This window comes from Rattus norvegicus, chromosome 9 (genome assembly GCF_021556685.1).
Source record: "Rattus norvegicus strain SHRSP/BbbUtx chromosome 9, alternate assembly SHRSP_T2T, whole genome shotgun sequence".
Lineage (NCBI taxonomy): Eukaryota > Metazoa > Chordata > Mammalia > Rodentia > Muridae > Rattus > Rattus norvegicus.
The window spans coordinates 7,162,348-7,181,798 of NC_141542.1; the positions used below are offsets into that span (position 1 = coordinate 7,162,348).

At 40.8% G+C, this 19,451-nt stretch overlaps 1 protein-coding gene and 1 pseudogene across 4 annotated transcripts in view; one reads left to right on the forward strand and one right to left on the reverse strand.

Moving 5' to 3' along the window:
* The window catches only part of Adgre1 (adhesion G protein-coupled receptor E1), a 157,290-nt gene that overhangs the window by 12,543 nt on the left and 125,296 nt on the right, over positions 1-19,451 (forward strand).
* Hspa14-ps1 (heat shock protein family A (Hsp70) member 14, pseudogene 1) lies at positions 4,236-17,938 on the reverse strand (annotated as a pseudogene).

A 19,451-nucleotide genomic window follows, 5' to 3' on the forward strand; every position in this document is an offset into this window, starting at 1 on the left:
CATGTGTCTTTGTTATATGTTGGGGCATCTTTTGGGTATATGCCCAAGAGAGGTATAGCTGGGTCCTCAGGTAATGCAATGTCCAATTTTCTGAGGAACCTCCAGACTGATTTCCAGAATGGTTGTACCAGTCTGCAATCCCACCAACAATGGAGGAGTGTTCCTCTTTCTCCACATCCTCGCCAGTATTTGCTGTCACCTGAGTTATTGATCTTAGCCATTCTCACTGGTGTGAGGTGAAATCTTAGGGTTGTTTTGATTTGCATTTCCCTTATGACTAAAGATGTTGAACATTTCTTTAGGTGTTTCGCAGCCATTCGGCATTCCTCAGCTGTGAATTCTTTGTTTAGCTCTGAACCCCATTTTTTAATAGGGTTATTTGTCTCCCTGTGGTCTAACTTCTTGACTTCTTTGTATATTTTGGATATAAGGCCTCTATCTGTTGTAGGATCGGTAAAGATCTTTTCCCAATCTGTTGGTTGCCATTTTGTCCTAACCACAGTGTCCTTTGCCTTACAGAAGCTTTGCAGTTTTATGAGATCCCATTTGTCGATTCTTGATCTTAGAGCATAAGCCATTGGTGTTTTGCTCAGGAAATTTTCTCCAGTGCCCATGTGTTCGAGATGCTTCCCCACTTTTTCTTCTATTAGTTTGAGTGTATCTGGTTTGATGTGGAGGTCCTTGATCCACTTGGACTTAAGCTTTGTACAGGGTGATAAGCATGGATCGATCTGCATTCTTCTACATGTTGACCTCCAGTTGAACCAGCACCATTGCTGAAAATGCTATCTTTTTTCCATTGGATGGTTTTGTCTCCTTTGTCAAAAATCAAGTGACCATAGGTGTGTGGGTTCATTTGTGGGTCTTCAATTCTATTCCACTGGTCTTTCTGTCTCTGTACCAATACTATGCAGTTTTTATCACTATTACTCTGTAATTCTGCTTGAGTTCAGGGATAGTGATTCCCCCTGAAGTCCTTTTATTGTTGAGGATAGTTTTAGCTATCCTGGGTTTTTTGTTATTCCAGATGAATTTTCAAAATGTTCTGTCTAACTCTCTGAAGAATTGGATTGGTATTTTGATGGGGATTGCATTGAATCTGTAGATTGCTTTTGGTAAAATGGCCATTTTTACTATATTAATCCTGCCAATCCATGAACATGGGAGATCTTTCCATCTTCTGAGGTCTTCTTCAATTTCTTTCTTCAGAGACTTGAAGTTCTTATCATACAGATCTTTTATTTGCTTGGTTAAAGTTACACCGAGGTATTTTATATTATTTGGGACTATTATGAAGGGTGTCGTTTCTCTAATTTTTCTCGACTTGTTTCTCTTTTGTGTAGATGAAGGCTACTGACTTATTTGAGTTAATTTTATACCCAGCCACTTTGCTGAAGGTGTTTATCAGGCTTAGGAGTTCTCTGGTGGAACTTTTGGGATCACTTAAATATGACCATCTGCAAATAGTGATATTTTGACTTCTTCCTTTCAATCTGTATCCCTTTGATCTCCTTTGTTGTCTGATTGCTCTGGCTAGGACTTTGAGAACTATATTGAATAAGTAGGGAGAGAGTGGGCAGCCTTGTCTAGTCCCTGATTTTAGTGGGATTACTTCAAGTTTCTCTCCATTTAGTTCAATATTAGCTACTGGTTTGCTCTATATGGCTTTTACTGTGTTTAGGTATGGGCCTTGAATTCCTGTTCTTCCCAGGACACAAAAGGGTGTTGAATTTTGTCAAATGCTTTCTCAGCATCTAATTAAATGATCATGTGGTTTTTATCTTTCAATTTGTTTATATAGTGGATTACGTTGATGGTTTTCTGTATATTAAACCATCCCTGCATCCCTGGAATTGATCATGATGGATGATTGTTTTGATGTGTTCTTGGATTCGGTTTGCCAGAATTTTATTGTGTATTTTTGCGTCGATATTCATAAGGGAAATTGGTCTGAAGTTCTCTTTCTTTGTTGGGTCTTTGTGTGGTTTAGGTATAAGAGTAATTGTGGCTTCATAGAAGGAATTCGGTAGTGCTCCATCTGTTTCAATTTTGTGGAATAGTTTGGATAGTATTGGTATGAGGTCTTCTATGAAGGTCTGATAGAATTCTGCACTGAACCTGTCTGGACCTGGGCTTTTTTTGGTTGGGAGACTTTTAATGACTGCTTCTATTTCTTTAGGAGTTATGGTTATTTAAATGGTTTATCTGTTTCTGATTTATCTTCAGTACCTGGTATATGTCTAGGAAATTGTCCATTTCCTGTAGATTTTCACGTTTTGTTGAGTATAGGCTTTTGTAGTAGCATCTGATGCTTTTTTGAATTTCCTCTGATTCTGTAGTTATGTCTCCCTTTTCATTTCTGATTTTGTTAATTTGGGCACACTCTCTGTGTCCTCTCGTTAGTCTGGCTAAGGGTAATCTATCTTGTTGATTTTCTCAAAGAACCAGCTGTTGGTTCTGTTGATTCTTTGTATAGTCCTTTTTGTTTCTACTTGGTTGATTTCAGCCCTGAGTTTGATTATTTCCTTGCATCTACTCCTGTTGGTTGTATTTGCTTCTTTTTGTTCTATAACTTTTAGGTGCGCTGTCAAGCTGCTGATGTATGCTCTCTCCTGTTTCTTTTTGCAGACACTCAGAGCTGTGAGTTTTCTTTTTAGCACTGTTTTCATTGTGTCCCATAATTTGGGTATGTTGTGCCTTTATTTTCATTAAATTTTAAGAAGTTTTTAATTTCTTTCTTTATTTCTTCCTTAACCAAGTTATCATTGAGTAGAGCATTGTCCAACTTTCATGTATATGTGGGCTTTCTGTTGTTTTTTTTTTTTTTGTTATTGAAGACCAGTGTTAGTCTTTGGTGTTGTTATTTCATATTTGGAAAGCTAAATAAAATCTCATTTTGTGTGTTTGTGTGTGTGTTGTTAATTTGGTTCCTGATCTAATTTTCATATCAAGAGTCATGATGGTGTTTTTGTGCTTTATTATATAGCTGTTTCATAAATGAACCAGATTAAATCCCATACTTGTACTCTGGAACAAATTATACATGTGAACCCTATAGACTTTTGGAGATGAACTACTTCCATATATAATTCTCCCATTTTCTCCATGAGAAAATTCCAGGAAGTTTCTAATTCTGACACTTAAGCTTTTGGCCATATAGATGGAATACTCAGATATCTATGTACATTTTAATTTATTTAGTTTTGAATAACTAATTTTATTTTCAATGTAAATGTGTGTGGCATGTATGCATGTGTGTATGAATGTCCCTGTGTAGATACACCTCAGAAAATAATGATTCTTTATGGATTTTCCAAAAATCCTTATCCCTCCCCACTACCTTGCATTTCTAATTAAAACTCCCCTATTTTTCCATCTTCTTTTTCCATTACCTGTATTCCAATGTTACCCTTTTTCAGGTGCCCTTCCATTGTGGCCCATCTTTACTTTCCTATTTTTCTGAGTTAGTCTAGAATTTGTACTCACATCTGAAGACTAGCACGGTGAGAGAAAACACGTTTCTATGTGCATGGGTGTGGAAAAGTCAGTCAGGGTTTTAAAATTGTTTATACATGTGTGTGCTTGCATACATGTGTGTGTGTGTGTGTGTGTGTGTGTTTGTGTGTGCACACATGTCTTACCCTATAGCCCAGACTGGCCTTAAAGTTGTGAACTCTTATCTCCCTTTCCTCAGCAGCTAGGATTTCAGGCACAAAGTTCCACAACTAGTGTTAGCTTTCTTTTTAACAATAACAATCCTTGTGCTCTATTGGCTGTGCTAACAGGATGTATAGGGAATAAAGAAAGCAAAGGCACAGGGAAGAGTTGGAAAATTCCACAGCCTTTCACACCCCTTGATTTGTACAGTTTTTTCTTTGTCTCCAAAGACTTGGATTAGATCAAGAAGCTATTAGTTTTATTATGGCAAACTCTAGGCTTATAAAAACTTAAAGCATTTATTAGAATTTTATTTACTTTGGTGTGTGTGTGTGTTTGTGTGTGCATGTACATACATGTGGTACATGTGTGAAAATCAGAGACGAGACGAATTCTCTGTCTCTACTATGTGGGTCCTGGGACTGAAGTTTTTTAACTAATCAATTGTATTTTAATGGAAGCATAGGTTACAACATTCATTAAAAAATGAAAATTTTACTCTAAACAACACTTATACATAAAACAAAATAATGTTGATAGTATAGTTCTAAAAAATTTCTTTTTGGTTTGTCTAAAGGTTAGGACGTAATCTCAACAGTGATGGCTTCCCATTTCCCAGTATCTTGGTCTGTGCATACCATCTGCAAAGATACATCTGTTTTCATAGTAAGAACAGCCACTATATCACACAATCCATTTTCTTTTTTATCAGAATTCTGGAGCACAACCTGTGCAAACTTGGTCTCCTCTTTAGCAGAGTTCTTCCTCTTAGACTCATAGAGTTGAAGGCAAACAGAAGATATACTGCCAGTGGCTTGTAGTGTGTGCTGTCCTTGGGATGGCAGAGGAGCCCTCGATGGAAATAGTACTGGAAAGCTATTGGCACCTGATTCATTGCCCACTTAACTAACACTATCATGACAGAGAGTCATCCCCTGAACTTCTCTCTTTCCCAACAAGAATCCCAGCTTCTATGGCTGCACCAGGTGAGAAGAGATCTTCAGTCAGCTGCTGCAGCCTTGGGATTCTTGAAGATCCACTACAGAGCACAACCTTGTTAATATCATGGGCTGGAAATCCACTTTGAAGTAAGAGTTCTTAGACTTGCTTCTATGCATTTGTTAAAAAGCAAAGAACAAAGAAGCACAAATCTTGCTCTGGATACATTGAAATCAAACTCCTGACCTTCACATAGTGCATCTGTGAAACAATTGGCACTTCCCAAGGTGACAAAGAGAGCTTGGCTGCTTTAGCACTGCTCATCAATCTCATCATGGCTTGGGCATTTCCCCTTAAATCGTGCTTGAACAACCTCTGGAAATATGAAGCCAGGTACTGGGATACGGTCTGTGTGAAATGTGCGCTCCCTATGTCATCACATACATCCTACTGTTAACTTCCATAACACTGAGCAATAAGATTTTCCTCCATGCTTAAACACCAAAACATTGCTCTTCCCGGTAGGGCAGTCTCGTCCAGTCCCATAAGCAAGAAAAGCTCGCACACATTACATCCAGTGGCTCCAGCTGCTTCTCCCAGAACAGATTTTTGCTTTGCTGCAAAATCAAATGTGACAGCAACATTTCCCCTCTGAGCCCAAGACAGAACACGCTGTTTCTTTCAGTAAATGATTATCAGTCTGGCAACATCTTCTGGGTTTACAGATTTTGTTTCTTCTCCTGTATCTACTTCATTCCGCAATTCCCCATTTTCTCAATGACTAAGCGTTTACTTTCCGAGATTTATTTCTGAGCTTGTGGATTGGCAGAGCTGGTAGACAGCCGCACAGGCTGATGTGCAGTCCAGGTAGATGCTGATCCTTGAGGTGGAGACTATGAGGGGCAGAGGCCAGGGAAGCTCAATGAAGGATCCTTCAGCAGCCCCTGGACTGAATTTGGGTAATACGGTTTGGGGTAAGCACATTTACCTTTGAGACATTTATTTATCTGTGTTTTAATTTTAAAAATTCTTAAGTACTTTCTCACATTCATACAATGAAATGTAATCATTTCCATCTCTACTTCTCTTTCAGGTCCTAAGATCCCCTAACGCACCCTTCCAAATTCATGTGCTCTCTGTCTTTTTAAAAGTAACCCACTAAACACAATCAGAGTCCCCTGTACCCAATCTGCCCATGAACTCACCATGTATCCAATCTGGCCATGAACTCACCATGTAGTCAATTTTTCAAGTTTATTTTTTGAATGCTCCTATGTTCATCTCACAATTGCTGGAGTGACAGGAGTGTGCCATTGTATCCTCTCATTTATCTTCTGAGAATTATGTTCTTTTTAGAAAGAAGCACCACTTGTTTCTTGTAGGACTTTATAGAGAGAATCCCTCTCTTTCTCTTTTAAAGATCTATTTATTTATTTCATGTATATGAGTACATTGTTACTATTCTCAGACACCAGAAGAGGGCATCAGATCCCACGACAGATGGTTGTGAGCCACCATGTGGTTGCTGGGAATTGAACTCAGGACCTCTGGAAGAGCAGTCAGTGCTCTTACCTGCTGAGCATATCTTTCCAGCCCGAGAGGATCTCTTGAAGATGGGGCTGGGTATTCAAACTGACCAGATTAAACAATAGGGACAGGAGGCCAGTCTAGTAGCAAGACTTCATGTACAAAGGTCCTGGGCCTGCCAAGACGTTGACTCTTAGGACAGGGCAGGCTGTGATCTGGGGCAGTCAGTAGGTGCCCAGTCATGTAGGAAGGACTTGAAGTTTGAGAGATTAAGAGAGATGTTCCTAGAAGTGTGTAAAGAGGCCATTGCAGAGAAAGAGGAACCTGGAGAGAGATGTGATCCCAGGCACTGTGTATGGGTAGACTGCAGGACCAAAAGGTTGGGTGTCAGAAGCAGTGTGACAAGAATAGAAGAGATAAAAATAAGAGGAGTGATAGTCTGTTTCTGAGGTGTAGGGCACTTTTCAGGGGTTCCCATTCTCCCATTTGATGTTTGCATTATTTTTGTTTTCTAATGCTTTTTATTAGCACATGTTATAATGGGTTTTTCTATGACATTTTCTTTTTTTTTTTTTTTATTAACTTGAGTATTTCTTATATACATTTCAAGTGTTATTCCCTTTCCCGGTTTCCGGGCAAACATCCCCCTCTCCCCTCCCCTTCCTTATGGGTGTTCCCCTCCCAACCCTCCCCCCATTGCCGCCCTCCCCCCATAGTCTAGTTCACTGGGGGTTCAGTCTTAGCAGGACCCAGGGCTTCCCCTTCCACTGGTGCTCTTACTAGGATATTCATTGCTACCTATGGGGTAAGAGTCCAGGGTCAGTCCATGTATAGTCTTTAGGTAGTGGCTTAGTCCCTGGAAGCTCTGGTTGCTTGGCATTGTTGTACATATGGGGTCTCGAGCCCCTTCAAGCTCTTCCAGTTCTTTCTCTGATTCCTTCAACGGGGGTCCTATTCTCAGTTCAGTGGTTTGCTGCTGGCATTCGCCTCTGTATTTGCTGTATTCTGGCTGTGTCTCTCAGGAGCAATCTACATCTGGCTCCTGTCGGTCTGCACTTCTTTGCTTCATCCATCTTGTCTAATTGGGTGGCTGTATATGTATGGGCCACATGTGGGGCAGGCTCTGAATGGGTGTTCCTTCAGTCTCTGTTTTAATCTTTGCCTCTCCCTTCCCTGCCAAGGGTATTCTTTTTCCTCATTTAAAGAAGGAGTGAAGCATTCACATTTTGATCATCCGTCTTGAGTTTCGTTTGTTCTAGGGATCTAGGGTAATTCAAGCATTTGGGCTAATAGCCACTTATCAATGAGTGCATACCATGTATGTCTTTCTGTGATTGGGTTAGCTCACTCAGGATGATATTTTCCAGTTCCAACCATTTGTCTACGAATTTCATAAACTCGTTGTTTTTGATAGCTGAGTAATATTCCATTGTGTAGATGTACCACATTTTCTGTATCCATTCCTCTGTTGAAGGGCATCTGGGTTCTTTCCATTTTCTGGCTATTATAAATAAGGCTGCGATGAACATAGTGGAGCACGTGTCTCTTTTATATGTTGGGGCATCTTTTGGGTATATGCCCAAGAGAGGTATAGCTGGATCCTCAGGCAGTTCAATGTCCAATTTTCTGAGGGACCTCCAGACTGATTTCCAGAATGGTTTTACCAGTCTGCAATCCCACCAACAATGGAGGAGTGTTCCTCTTTCTCCACATCCTCGCCAGCATCTGCTGTCACCTGAGTTTTTGATCTTAGCCATTCTCACTGGTGTGAGGTGAAATCTCAGGGTTGTTTTGATTTGCATTTCCCTTATGACTAAAGATGTTGAACATTTCTTTAGGTGTTTCTCAGCCATTCGGCATTCCTCAGCTGTGAATTCTTTGTTTAGCTCTGAACCCCATTTTTTAATAGGGTTATTTGTTTCCCTGCGGTCTAACTTCTTGAGTTCTTTGTCTATTTTGGATATAAGGCCTCTATCTGTTGTAGGATTGGTAAAGATCTTTTCCCAATCTGTTGGTTGCCGTTTTGTCCTAACCACAGTGTCCTTTGCCTTACAGAAGCTTTGCAGTTTTATGAGATCCCATTTGTCGATTCTTGATCTTAGAGCATAAGCCATTGGTGTTTTGTTCAGGAAATTTCTTCCAGTGCCCATGTGTTCCAGATGCTTCCCTAGTTTTTCTTCTATTAGTTTGAGTGTGTCTGGTTTGATGTGGAGGTCCTTGATCCACTTGGACCTAAGCTTTGTACAGGGTGAAAAGGATGGATCGATCTGCATTCTTCTACATGTTGCCCTCCAGTTGAACCAGCACCATTTGCTGAAAATGCTATCTTTTTCCATTTGATGGTTTTGGCTCCTTTGTCAAAAATCAAGTGCCCATAGGTGTGTGGGTTCATTTCTGGGTCTTCAATTCTATTCCATTGGTCTATCTGTCTGTCTCTGTACCAATACCATGCAGTTTTTATCACTATTGCTCTGTAATACTGCTTGAGTTCAGGGATAGTGATTCCCCCTGAAGTCCTTTTATTGTTGAGGATAGCTTTAGCTATCTTGGGTTTTTTGTTATTCCAGATGAATTTGCAAATTGTTCTGTCTAGCTCTTTGAAGAATTGGATTGGTATTTTGATGGGGATTGCATTGAATCTGTAGATTGCTTTTGGTAAAATGGCCATTTTTACTATATTAATCCTGCCAATCCATGAGCATGGGAGATCTTTCCATCTTCTGAGGTCTTCTTCAATTTCTTTCCTCAGTTTTTTGAAGTTCTTATTGTACAGATCTTTTACTTGCTTGGTTAAAGTCACACCGAGGTACTTTATATTATTTGGGTCTATTATGAAGGGTGTCTTTTCCCTAATTTCTTTCTCGGCTTGTTTCTCTTTTGTATAGAGGAAGGCAACTGATTTATTTGAGTTAATTTTATACCCAGCCACTTTGCTGAAGTTGTTTATCAGCTTTAGTAGTTCTCTGGTGGAACTTTTGGGATCACTTAAATATACTATCATGTCATCTGCAAATAGTGATATTTTGACCTCTTCTTTTCCGATCTGTATCCCCTTGATCTCCTTTTGTTGTCTGGTTGCTCTGGCTAGAACTTCAAGAACTATATTGAATAAGTAGGGAGAGAGTGGGCAGCCTTGTCTAGTCCCTGATTTTAGTGGGATTGCTTCAAGTTTCTCTCCATTTAGTTTAATGTTAGCAACTGGTTTGCTGTATATGGCTTTTACTATGTTTAGGTATGGGCCTTGAATTCCTATTCTTTCCAGGACTTTTATCATGAAGGGGTGTTGAATTTTGTCAAATGCTTTCTCAGCATCTAATGAAATGATCATGTGGTTCTGTTCTTTCAGTTTGTTTATATAATGGATCACGTTGATGATTTTCCATATATTAAACCATCCCTGCATGCCTGGGATGAAGCCTACTTGATCATGGTGGATGATTGTTTTGATGTGCTCTTGAATTCGGTTTGCCAGAATTTTGAGTATTTTTGCGTCGATATTCATAAGGGAAATTGGTCTGAAGTTCTCTTTCTTTGTTGTGTCTTTGTGTGGTTTAGGTATAAGAGTAATTGTGGCTTCGTAGAAGGAATTCGGTAGTGCTCCATCTGTTTCAATTTTGTGGAATAGTTTGGATAGTATTGGTATGAGGTCTTCTATGAAGGTCTGATAGAATTCTGCACTAAACCCGTCTGGACCTGGGCTCTTTTTGGTTGGGAGACCTTTAGTGACTGCTTCTATTTCCTTAGGAGTTATGGGGTTGTTTAATTGGTTTATCTGTTCCTGATTTAACTTCGATACCTGGTATCTGTCTAGGAAATTGTCCATTTCCTGAAGATTTTCAAGTTTTGCTGAATATAGGTTTTTATAGTAAGATCTGATGATTTTTTGAATTTCCTCTGAATCTGTAGTTATGTCTCCCTTTTCATTTCTGATTTTGTTAATTTGGACACACTCTCTGTGTCCTCTCGTTAGTCTGGCTAAGGGTTTATCTATCTTGTTGATTTTCTCAAAGAACCAACTTTTGGTTCTGTTGATTCTTTCTATGGTCCTTTTTGTTTCTACTTGGTTGATTTCAGCTCTGAGTTTGATTATTTCCTGCCTTCTACTCCTCCTGGGTGTATTTGCTTCTTTTTGTTCTAGAGCTTTTAGGTGTGCTGTCAAGCTGCTGACATATGCTCTTTCCTGTTTCTTTCTGCAGGCACTCAGTGCTATGAGTTTTCCTCTTAGCACAGCTTTCATTGTGTCCCATAAGTTTGGGTATGTTGTACCTTCATTTTCATTAAATTCTAAAAGTTTTTAATTTCTTTCTTTATTTCTTCCTTGACCAGGTTATCGTTGAGTAGAGCATTGTTCAATTTCCACGTATATGTGTGCATTCTTCCCTTATTGTTATTGAAGACCAGTTTTAGGCCGTGGTGGTCAGATAGCACGCATGGGATTATTTCTATCTTTCTGTACCTGTTGAGGCCCGTTTTTTGACCAATTATATGGTCAATTTTGGAGAAAGTACCATGAGGAGCTGAGAAGAAGGTATATCCTTTTGCTTTAGGATAGAATGTTCTATAAATATCCGTTAAGTCCATTTGGCTCATGACTTCTCTTAGTCTGTTGACATCACTGTTTAATTTCTGTTTCCATGATCTGTCCATTGATGAGAGTGGGGTGTTGAAATCTCCCACTATTATTGTGTGAGGTGCAATGTGTGTTTTGAGCTTTAGTAAGGTTTCCTTTACGTATGGAGGTGCCCTTGTATTTGGGGCATAGATATTTAGGATTGAGAGTTCATCTTGGTGGATTTTTCCTTTGATGAATATGAAGTGTCCTTCCTTATCTTTTTTGATGACTTTTAGTTGGAAATTGATTTTATTTGATATTAGAATGGCTACTCCAGCTTGCTTCTTCTGACCATTTGCTTGGAAAGTTGTTTTCCAGCCTTTCACTCTGAGGTAGTGTCTGTCTTTGTCTCTGAGATGTGTTTCCTGTAGGCAGCAGAAAGCAGGGTCCTCGTTGCGTATCCAGTTTGTTAATCTATGTCTTTTTATTGGGGAGTTGAGGCCATTGATATTGAGAGATATTAAGGAATAGTGATTATTGCTTCCCGTTATATTCATATTTGGATGTGAGGTTATGTTTGTGTGCTTTCATTCTCTTTGTTTTGTTGCCAAGACGATTAGTTTCTTGCTTCTTCTAGGGTATAGCTTGCTTCCTTATGTTGGGCTTTACCATTTATTATCCTTTGTAGTGCTGGATTTGTAGAAAGATATTGTGTAAATTTGGTTTTGTCATGGAATATCTTGGTTTCTCCATCAATGTTAATTGAGAGTTTTGCTGGATACAGTAACCTGGGCTGGCATTTGTGTTCTCTTAGGGTCTGTATGACATCAGTCCAGGATCTTCTGGCCTTCATAGTTTCTGGCGAGAAGTCTGGTGTGATTCTGATAGGTCTGCCTTTATATGTTACTTGACCTTTTTCCCTTACTGCTTTTAATATTCTTTCTTTATTTTGTGCGTTTGGTGTTTTGTCAATTATGTGACGGGAGGTGTTTCTTTTCTGGTCCAATCTATTTGGAGTTCTGTAGGCTTCTTGTATGCCTATGGGTATCTCTTTTTTTAGGTTAGGGAAGTTTTCTTCTATGATTTTGTTGAAGATATTTACTGGTCCTTTGAGCTGGGAGTCTTCACTCTCTTCTATACCTATTATCCTTAGGTTTGATCTTCTCATTGAGTCCTGGATTTCCTGTATGTTTTGGACCAGTAGCTTTTTCCGCTTTACATTATCTTTGACAGTTGTGTCAATGATTTCTATGGAATCTTCTGCTCCCAAGATTCTCTCTTCCATCTCTTGTATTCTGTTGGTGAAGCTTGTATCTACAGCTCCTTGTCTCTTCTTTTGGTTTTCTATATCCAGGGTTGTTTCCGTGTGTTCTTTCTTGATTGCTTCTATTTCCATTTTTAATTCCTTCAAGTGTTTTGTTGTGTTTTCCTGGAATTCTTTCAGGGATTTTTGTGTCTCCTCTCTATGGGCTTCTACTTGTTTATTTATGTTTTCCTGGAATTCTTTCAGGGATTTTTGTGTCTCCTGTCTATGGGCTTCTACTTGTTTATTTATGTTTTCCTGGAATTCTTTCAGGGATTTTTGTGTCTCCTCTCTATGGGCTTCTACTTGTTTTTTTATGTTTTCCTGGAATTCTTTCAGGCATTTTTGCGATTCCTCTCTGTAGGCTTCTACTTTTTCTCTAAGGGAGTTCTTCACGTCTTTCTTGAAGTCCTCCAGCATCATGATCAAAAATGATTTTGAAACTAGATCTTGCTTTTCTGGTGTGTTTGGATATTCCATGTTTGTTTTGATGGGAGAATTGGGCTCCGATGATGCCATGTAGTCTTGGTTTCTGTTGCTTGGGTTCCTGCGCTTGCCTCTTGCCGTCAGATTATCTCTAGTGTTACTTTGTTCTGCTATTTCTGACAGTGGCTAGACTGTCCTATAAGCCTGTGTGTCAGGAGTGCTGTAGACCTGTTTTCCTCTCTTTCAGTCAGTTATGGGGACAGAGTGTTCTGCTTTTGGGCGTGTAGTTTTTCCTCTCTACAGGTCTTCAGCTGTTCCTGTGGGCCTGTGTCTTGAGTTCACCAGGCAGCTTTCTTGCAGTAGAAAAGTTGGTCTTACCTGTGGTCCCGAGGCTCAAGTTCGCTCGTGGGGTGCTGCCCACGGGCTCTCTACAGCAGTAGCAACCAGGAAGACCTGTGCCGCCGTTTCCGGGAGCTTCAGTGCACCAGGGTTCCAGATGGTCTTTGGCTTTTTCCCCTGGCGTCCGAGATGTCTGTGCAGAGAGCAGTCTCTTCTGGTTTCCCAGGCTTGTCTGCCTCTCTGAAGGTTTAGCTCTCCCTCCCACAGGATTTGGGTGCAGAGAACTGTTTATCCGGTCTGTTTCCTTCAGGTTCCGGCGGTGTCTCAGGCAGGGGTCCTGCTGCTCCTGGGCCCTCCCCCACGGGAGCCCAGAGGCCTTATACAGTTTCCTCTTGGGCCAGGGATGTGGGCAGGGGTGAGCAGTGTTGGTGGTCTCTTCCGCTCTGCAGCCTCAGGAGTGCCCACCTGACCAGGCGGTGAGGTCTCTCTCTCTCACGGGGTCTGGGAGCAGAGAGCTGCTGCGGGCCGGGATCCGCAGGTTCTATGACATTTTCTTACACATATACAATGTATTTTCATCACATTCACTCCCACTCTCTTGTCTTGTGACCCCACTTCCACTGATCTCTCTTTTTCCAACTGAAAGTATCAGTAATATTCCTATACAAATGACATAGATACCAGGAAAGAAATCAGAAATAAACCCTGTAGACAATAGCTCCAAACCAAACCAAATAAAACAGAACATGTATGTGTGCACAGACACATATGCACATACATAGCCACATACATAGATAGACAGAAAAATATGAGCACATATACATACATACATACACATATGCACACACATATTCACAAACTTACACACACATACACCCATACTATACACATACACACATATGCACAAACATATATATGCAAATTTGCATGCATGCACACACAAACACATGCACACACATAGACACATACACACACTTGCACACACATGCAACAAAATCCCACCCCACCCGGAATTAAACCTTAACAACAAGGGAACAGATTCTACTCTGACAGTTTTAAAACTGAAGGACAATATTGAGGCCATTTCTGTGGATGGAAGGCTCTCTTGTGCTCATGGGTACGGAGTGAACACTGAGAGCAACCATCTTGCTTACAAAAAGCCACACAGCCACCACATAATCTTCAACAAAATGCCAAAACTGTTCTTCACAGAAATAGGACAAGTCTTAAAATTCATACAGAAGCCCAACAGACCCTGGAAAGTCAAAGGCAATTCAGACTCGAGAGGTCAGCGCTGGCAGCGTGACCTCTATGATTTCATTTTATGTCATAGAGCTGAAGTAGACAAATAGCACATGGAGTTGGGTCAAGCCAATATCTGCATACATTGTATCCATCACGTCAGCCTTTCTCTCAAAGCCAAACCAGAATCCCATGTTCTTCCTCTTTCTGCCTGGATTATACTGAACTTGTCACTCATGGGCATAGGGCAATTGCTCCACTGCCCATCCATCTTTCTTCTGAACCTCTGAAATTCACCAGTCTAAAGTTTCAGAAGGGTTGGTAAAACTGTCATCATGCTTATGCTACCAAACCCCCTGCCATGGCTCCATGCCATGGTGAGCACTACTAGCTCACCTCAGTAGCTGCTTCTCCCATTGCTGGGACCACATTCCCAGCAAGAAGCAACACAAGAGAGCAAGGTCTGATTTGAGCTTGTGGCTTTAAGGTATATAGTCCATCAATGCAGGGACAGGTGTGGTGTAGCTGTCACATTGTGTCTGTGATAAGGAAGCAGAATGATATGGATGATCATTCTCTGTCCCTTTGCTCTGCCTAGGTCTCTAGCCAATGGTGTACTGGCCTTCTTCCCAGAGGTATTTTTTCCTCTTTTTTCTCCATCTTTATTAAATCGAGTATTTCTTATTTACATTTCAATTATTATTACCTTTCCCGGTTTCCAGGCCAACATCCCCCTAGCCTCTCCCCCTCCCCTTCTATATGGGTGTTCCCCTCCCCATCCTCCACCCATTCCCCCCAACAATCCCTTTCACTGGGGGTTCAGCCTTGGTAGGACAAAGGGGTTCCCCTTCCACTGGTGCCCTTACTAGGCTATTCATTGCTACATATGCAGTTGGAGCCCAGGGGTCAGTCCATGTATAGTCTTTGGATAGTGGCTTAGTCTCTGGAAGCTCTGGTTGCTTGGCATTGTTGTTCACATGGGGTTTCGAGCCCCTTCAAGCTCTTCCAGTCCTTTCTCTGATTCCTTAAACGGGGGTCCCATTCTCAGTTCAGTGGTTTGCTGCTGGCATTCGCCTATGTATTTGCCGTATTCTGGGTGTGTCTATCAGGAGAGATCTACATCCGGTTCCTGTCAGCCTGCACTTCTTTGCTTCATCCACCTTATTTAGTTTGGTGGCTGTATATATATATGCGCCACATGTGGGGCAGGCTCTGAATGGGTGTTCCTTCTGCCTCTGTTCTAAGCTTTGCCTCCCTATTCCCTGCCAAGGGTATTCTTGTTCCCCTTTTAAGGAAGGAGTGAAGCATTCGCATTTTGGTCATCCTTCTTGAATTTCATGTGTTCTGTGCATCTAGGGTAATTCAAGCATTTGGACTAATAGCCACTTATCAGTGAGTGCATACCATGTGTGTTTTTCTGTGATTGGGTTACCTCACTCAGGATGATATTTTCCATTTCCATCCATTTGCCTATGAATTTCATAAAGGCATTGTTTTTGATAGCTGAGTAACATTCCATTGTGTAGATGTACCACACATTCTGTATCCATTCCTCTGTCGAAGGGCATCTATTATAAATAAGGCTGCTATGAACATAGTGGAGCACGTATCTTTGTTATATGTTGGGGCATCTTTTGGGTATATGCCCAAGAGAGGTATAGCTGGGTCCTCAGGTAGTGGAATGTCCAATTTTCTGAGGAACCTCCAGACTGATTTCCAGAATGGTTGTACCAGTCTGCAATCCCACCAACAGTGGAGGAGTGTTCCTCTTTCTCCGCATCCTAGCCAGCATCTGGTCACCTGAGTTTTTGATCTTAGCCATTCTCACTTGTATGAGGTGAAATCTCAGGGTTGTTTTGATTTGCATTTCCCTTATGACTAAAGATGTTGAACATTTCTTTAGGTGTTTCTCAGCCATTCGGCATTCCTCAGCTGTGAATTCTTTGTTTAGCTCTGAACCCCATTTTTTAATAGGGTTATTTGTTTCCCTGCGGTCTAACTTCTTGAGTTCTTTGTGTATTTTGGATATAAGCCCTCTATCTGTTGTAGGGTTGGTAAAGATCTTTTCCCAATCTGGTGGTTGCCATTTTGTCCTAACAACAGTGTCCTTTGCCTTACAGAAGCTTTATAGTTTTATGAGATCCCATTTGTCGATTCTTGATCTTAGAGCATAATCCATTGGTGTTTTGTTCAGGAAATTTCTTCCAGTGCCCATGTGTTCGAGATGCTTCCCCACTTTTTCTTCTATTAGTTTGAGTGTACCTTCCCAGAGGTATTTATCCCTGGAAGTATATCACATACTAATTCAGAGATATAATGTACTTAGGTGATTCTCAATTCAATCAATCTGACAGTGAAGATGAATCACCACACTCATTTGTATATAAAAGAAATAAAAATCATGCTATGCCCTAGAGGTCCCGTATGATCTCCTTTCCCCTTCTTCCTCCCCTTCTTCTTACTCATTCTGGTCTCAAATTTGCATTGGCCTTCTTGCTACCTGTATGATCAGGAATGATTCTGCTTCAGGGTCCTTACAAATTTCTCTAATTCATTTGAAAAAGAAATATATTACCATATTATCTATCTATCTATCTATCTATCTATCTATCTATCTATCTATCTTTATTTGCACGTACACATGTGAAGCTCAGAGGACAGAGTGGGGAGAGTTTGTTCTAGCCTTTTACCATATGGCTTTTAGGGATTAAATTTAAGTAATCAGGATTGGCCAGCAAGCGCCTTTTACCACTGACTCCTCTAACTGGTCCAAGATCTATAACTCTTTTGCTCATTTGTTTTATGATTTTGCTAAATGCTGCAGAGTGAAGAAAGCCTGTATGGGTTTCTTCTAAAAAATTTGATGCCTTCTCCTGCCTTCCAACTTTCTCCTCTCCGTTTCTCTTTATTTTTTAAAACTTGATTTTTGCTCTCCATCTGACATACTATGAAGTTCAATTATTTAATTCTTCACACCCTTTTCAGAGCCTCTTTAAATTCATTCACCAGAGAAAACCTCCTGTTGTTATGTTCTGGGCCCAGCTCTATGCAGCGCATCCCTCTCCCTGGTGGTTTTGTGGTATGATGGCTATGGGTAGAACAAACCACTTTCTAATTGGTTGTGAGGCCTAACCCACAGCAGGGAATCCATGCCTGAATATGTAAATGGAGTCAAAAGATAATGCCTGAAGAACATAGGTAGGAACCTACTGGTGTTGTTTTGATAAATGGTCCTATTGCCAATTTATGTCGATGTCTGTAGATTGGGGTTCTCAGCCTTGGCCAGAAGGTTGTGGGCCATCAGGCCACGCCTCACTGGTCAAAGTGATGAAAATAAGTGATGTGAACATCCTCCTCAGACTCGGGAAGTTAAAACATCTTCCATGTCAGACCCACAAGGCCTCTTCTCATGGTTATATGATCAATAAACAATTGAGCTGCCTCGGTGTGGGGCAGGGATAATATTTTTGGACAATGGCCAGTTTTCTATCTGGGATGAAAGTAAATGTTTATTCCTGTCTTTTGTTTATGTTGAAGCCATTGAACATAAACTCATCTTCACATTCTACTCTTGGCCTCTTAAAGTTGGGTTGTCATCTTTGGGCAGCAGTGATACATTTTTTTTTGGTGGCATTTAAAGGCAGAGAGTTCTCTAATGCCATCTTCCATCATGTGTTTGCTTTCCTGCTTGGTGGTGGCTGTTGATGGTTTTCACCATGGTTTAAAAATATGAATCATGAACTTCAGTTGCCTTCTCTTTTCAACATGTCTCTTTATTTACAGCTTCCCCTCACCTCATGAACTTCAGCTTTGCTCTCTGGTTGGCTTTGCAGACTCCCATCTCCTGAGCTGGCTTTATCTTCTGTGTTGCAGTTCTTCCTCCAGCCTGGGTTGATTTCCTCATTGCACTTCCTGTTTTCTGACACAGCCTTTGAGGTCAGGTCACAGATCATTTTGTTAGCACAGTTTTTTTTGGGGGGGGGGTAGAAATACTGATGCTATTATTTTAAATATATATATATATATATATATATATATATATATATATATAATTTCATGTGCACTGGTGTTTTGCCTGTATCTATATCTGTGTGAGGGTGTTGGATCTGCTGGAACTGGAGCTACAAACAGTTGTCAGCTGCCATATGGGTGCAGAAAGTTGAACATGGGTCTTCTGGAGGAGCAGCCAATGCTCTTAACCACTGAGATATCTTGCAACCACAACATTTTTATTTTAGAAAGGTATGCTTAAAATTCCTGGTGCACACTTCACTAGGTTTTGTTTACTGAACTGGAAATTCTTACCTCTTCAGAAACTATGGCTTATCTTTTTTGTGGTGTCTGGGACCCCTTTGGCTCCTACAATCAATCCTTCATTCCTCTCTTCCACAGGATTTCCCAAGTTCTGACTTGCTTCCATGGGTCTCTGCATGTGTTCCTATCAGTTGATAGGTAAAGCCTCTTTGATGACAATTTTGCTGGGCTCTTCTCTGCAAGTATAATAGAATATCATTAATGGTGCCAGAGGGGCTCCCTCTCATGGCATGCTTCTCAAGATGAACCAGTCATTCATTGGCTGCTCCCTCAATTTCTGTGCCACCTTTACCCCATATCATCTTGTAGGCAGGACAAATTGTAGGTCAAAGGTTTTGTGTCTGAGTTGGTGTCTCAGTTCATCCAGTGGTTACAGGAGATAGTTGATTCAGGCTCCATAGCCCTGGTGCAAGGAGTCAGCTAGGGTCACTTTTCTGAGAGTTCCATTACCCTTGATTTCTAGCTTGTCCCAGAGATGACCCCCCCCCCATTCCGGTTGTCTCTTTCAGTACCCTCTCCCTCCATCCTTCTCCACCTGATCACTCCTGTGCCCATATGCATCCCACTCCCATCCATTCCCCACTCTCACAAGATAGCCATTCTATTTCTCCTCCTCAGTGAGATTCATGTGCCCCCTTGAGCTCTCCTTGTTATTGAGCTCTTTGCTTGTAGGGACTGTAGCATGGGCATTTTACATTTTGTGGATAGTATCCATTTATAAGTGAGTACACATCACGTATATCCTTTTGGGTCTAGATTATCTCAGGATGAGCTTTTCTAGTTCCATTTATCTACTTATAAATTTCATGATGTGATTGTTTTTAACAGCTGAGTAATACTCCATTTTGCAAATGTACCACATTTTTTAAAATCCATTCTTCAGTTGAAGGACATCTAGGTTATTTCTAGATTAAGGCAGTTATGAATAAGGCATCTATGAACATAGTTGAGCAAGTGTCTCTGTGGTGGGATGAAGCATCCTTTGGGTACAAGCCCAGGAGTGACATAGCTGGGTCTTGGGGTAGAACTATTCCCAATTTTCTAAGAATCTGCCAAGTTGATTTCCAGAGTGATTGTACAAGTTACGCTCTCATTGGCAAAGGAAGAATGCTCTCTTGCTTCAGACATCCTCATCAGCATGTGCTGTCATGT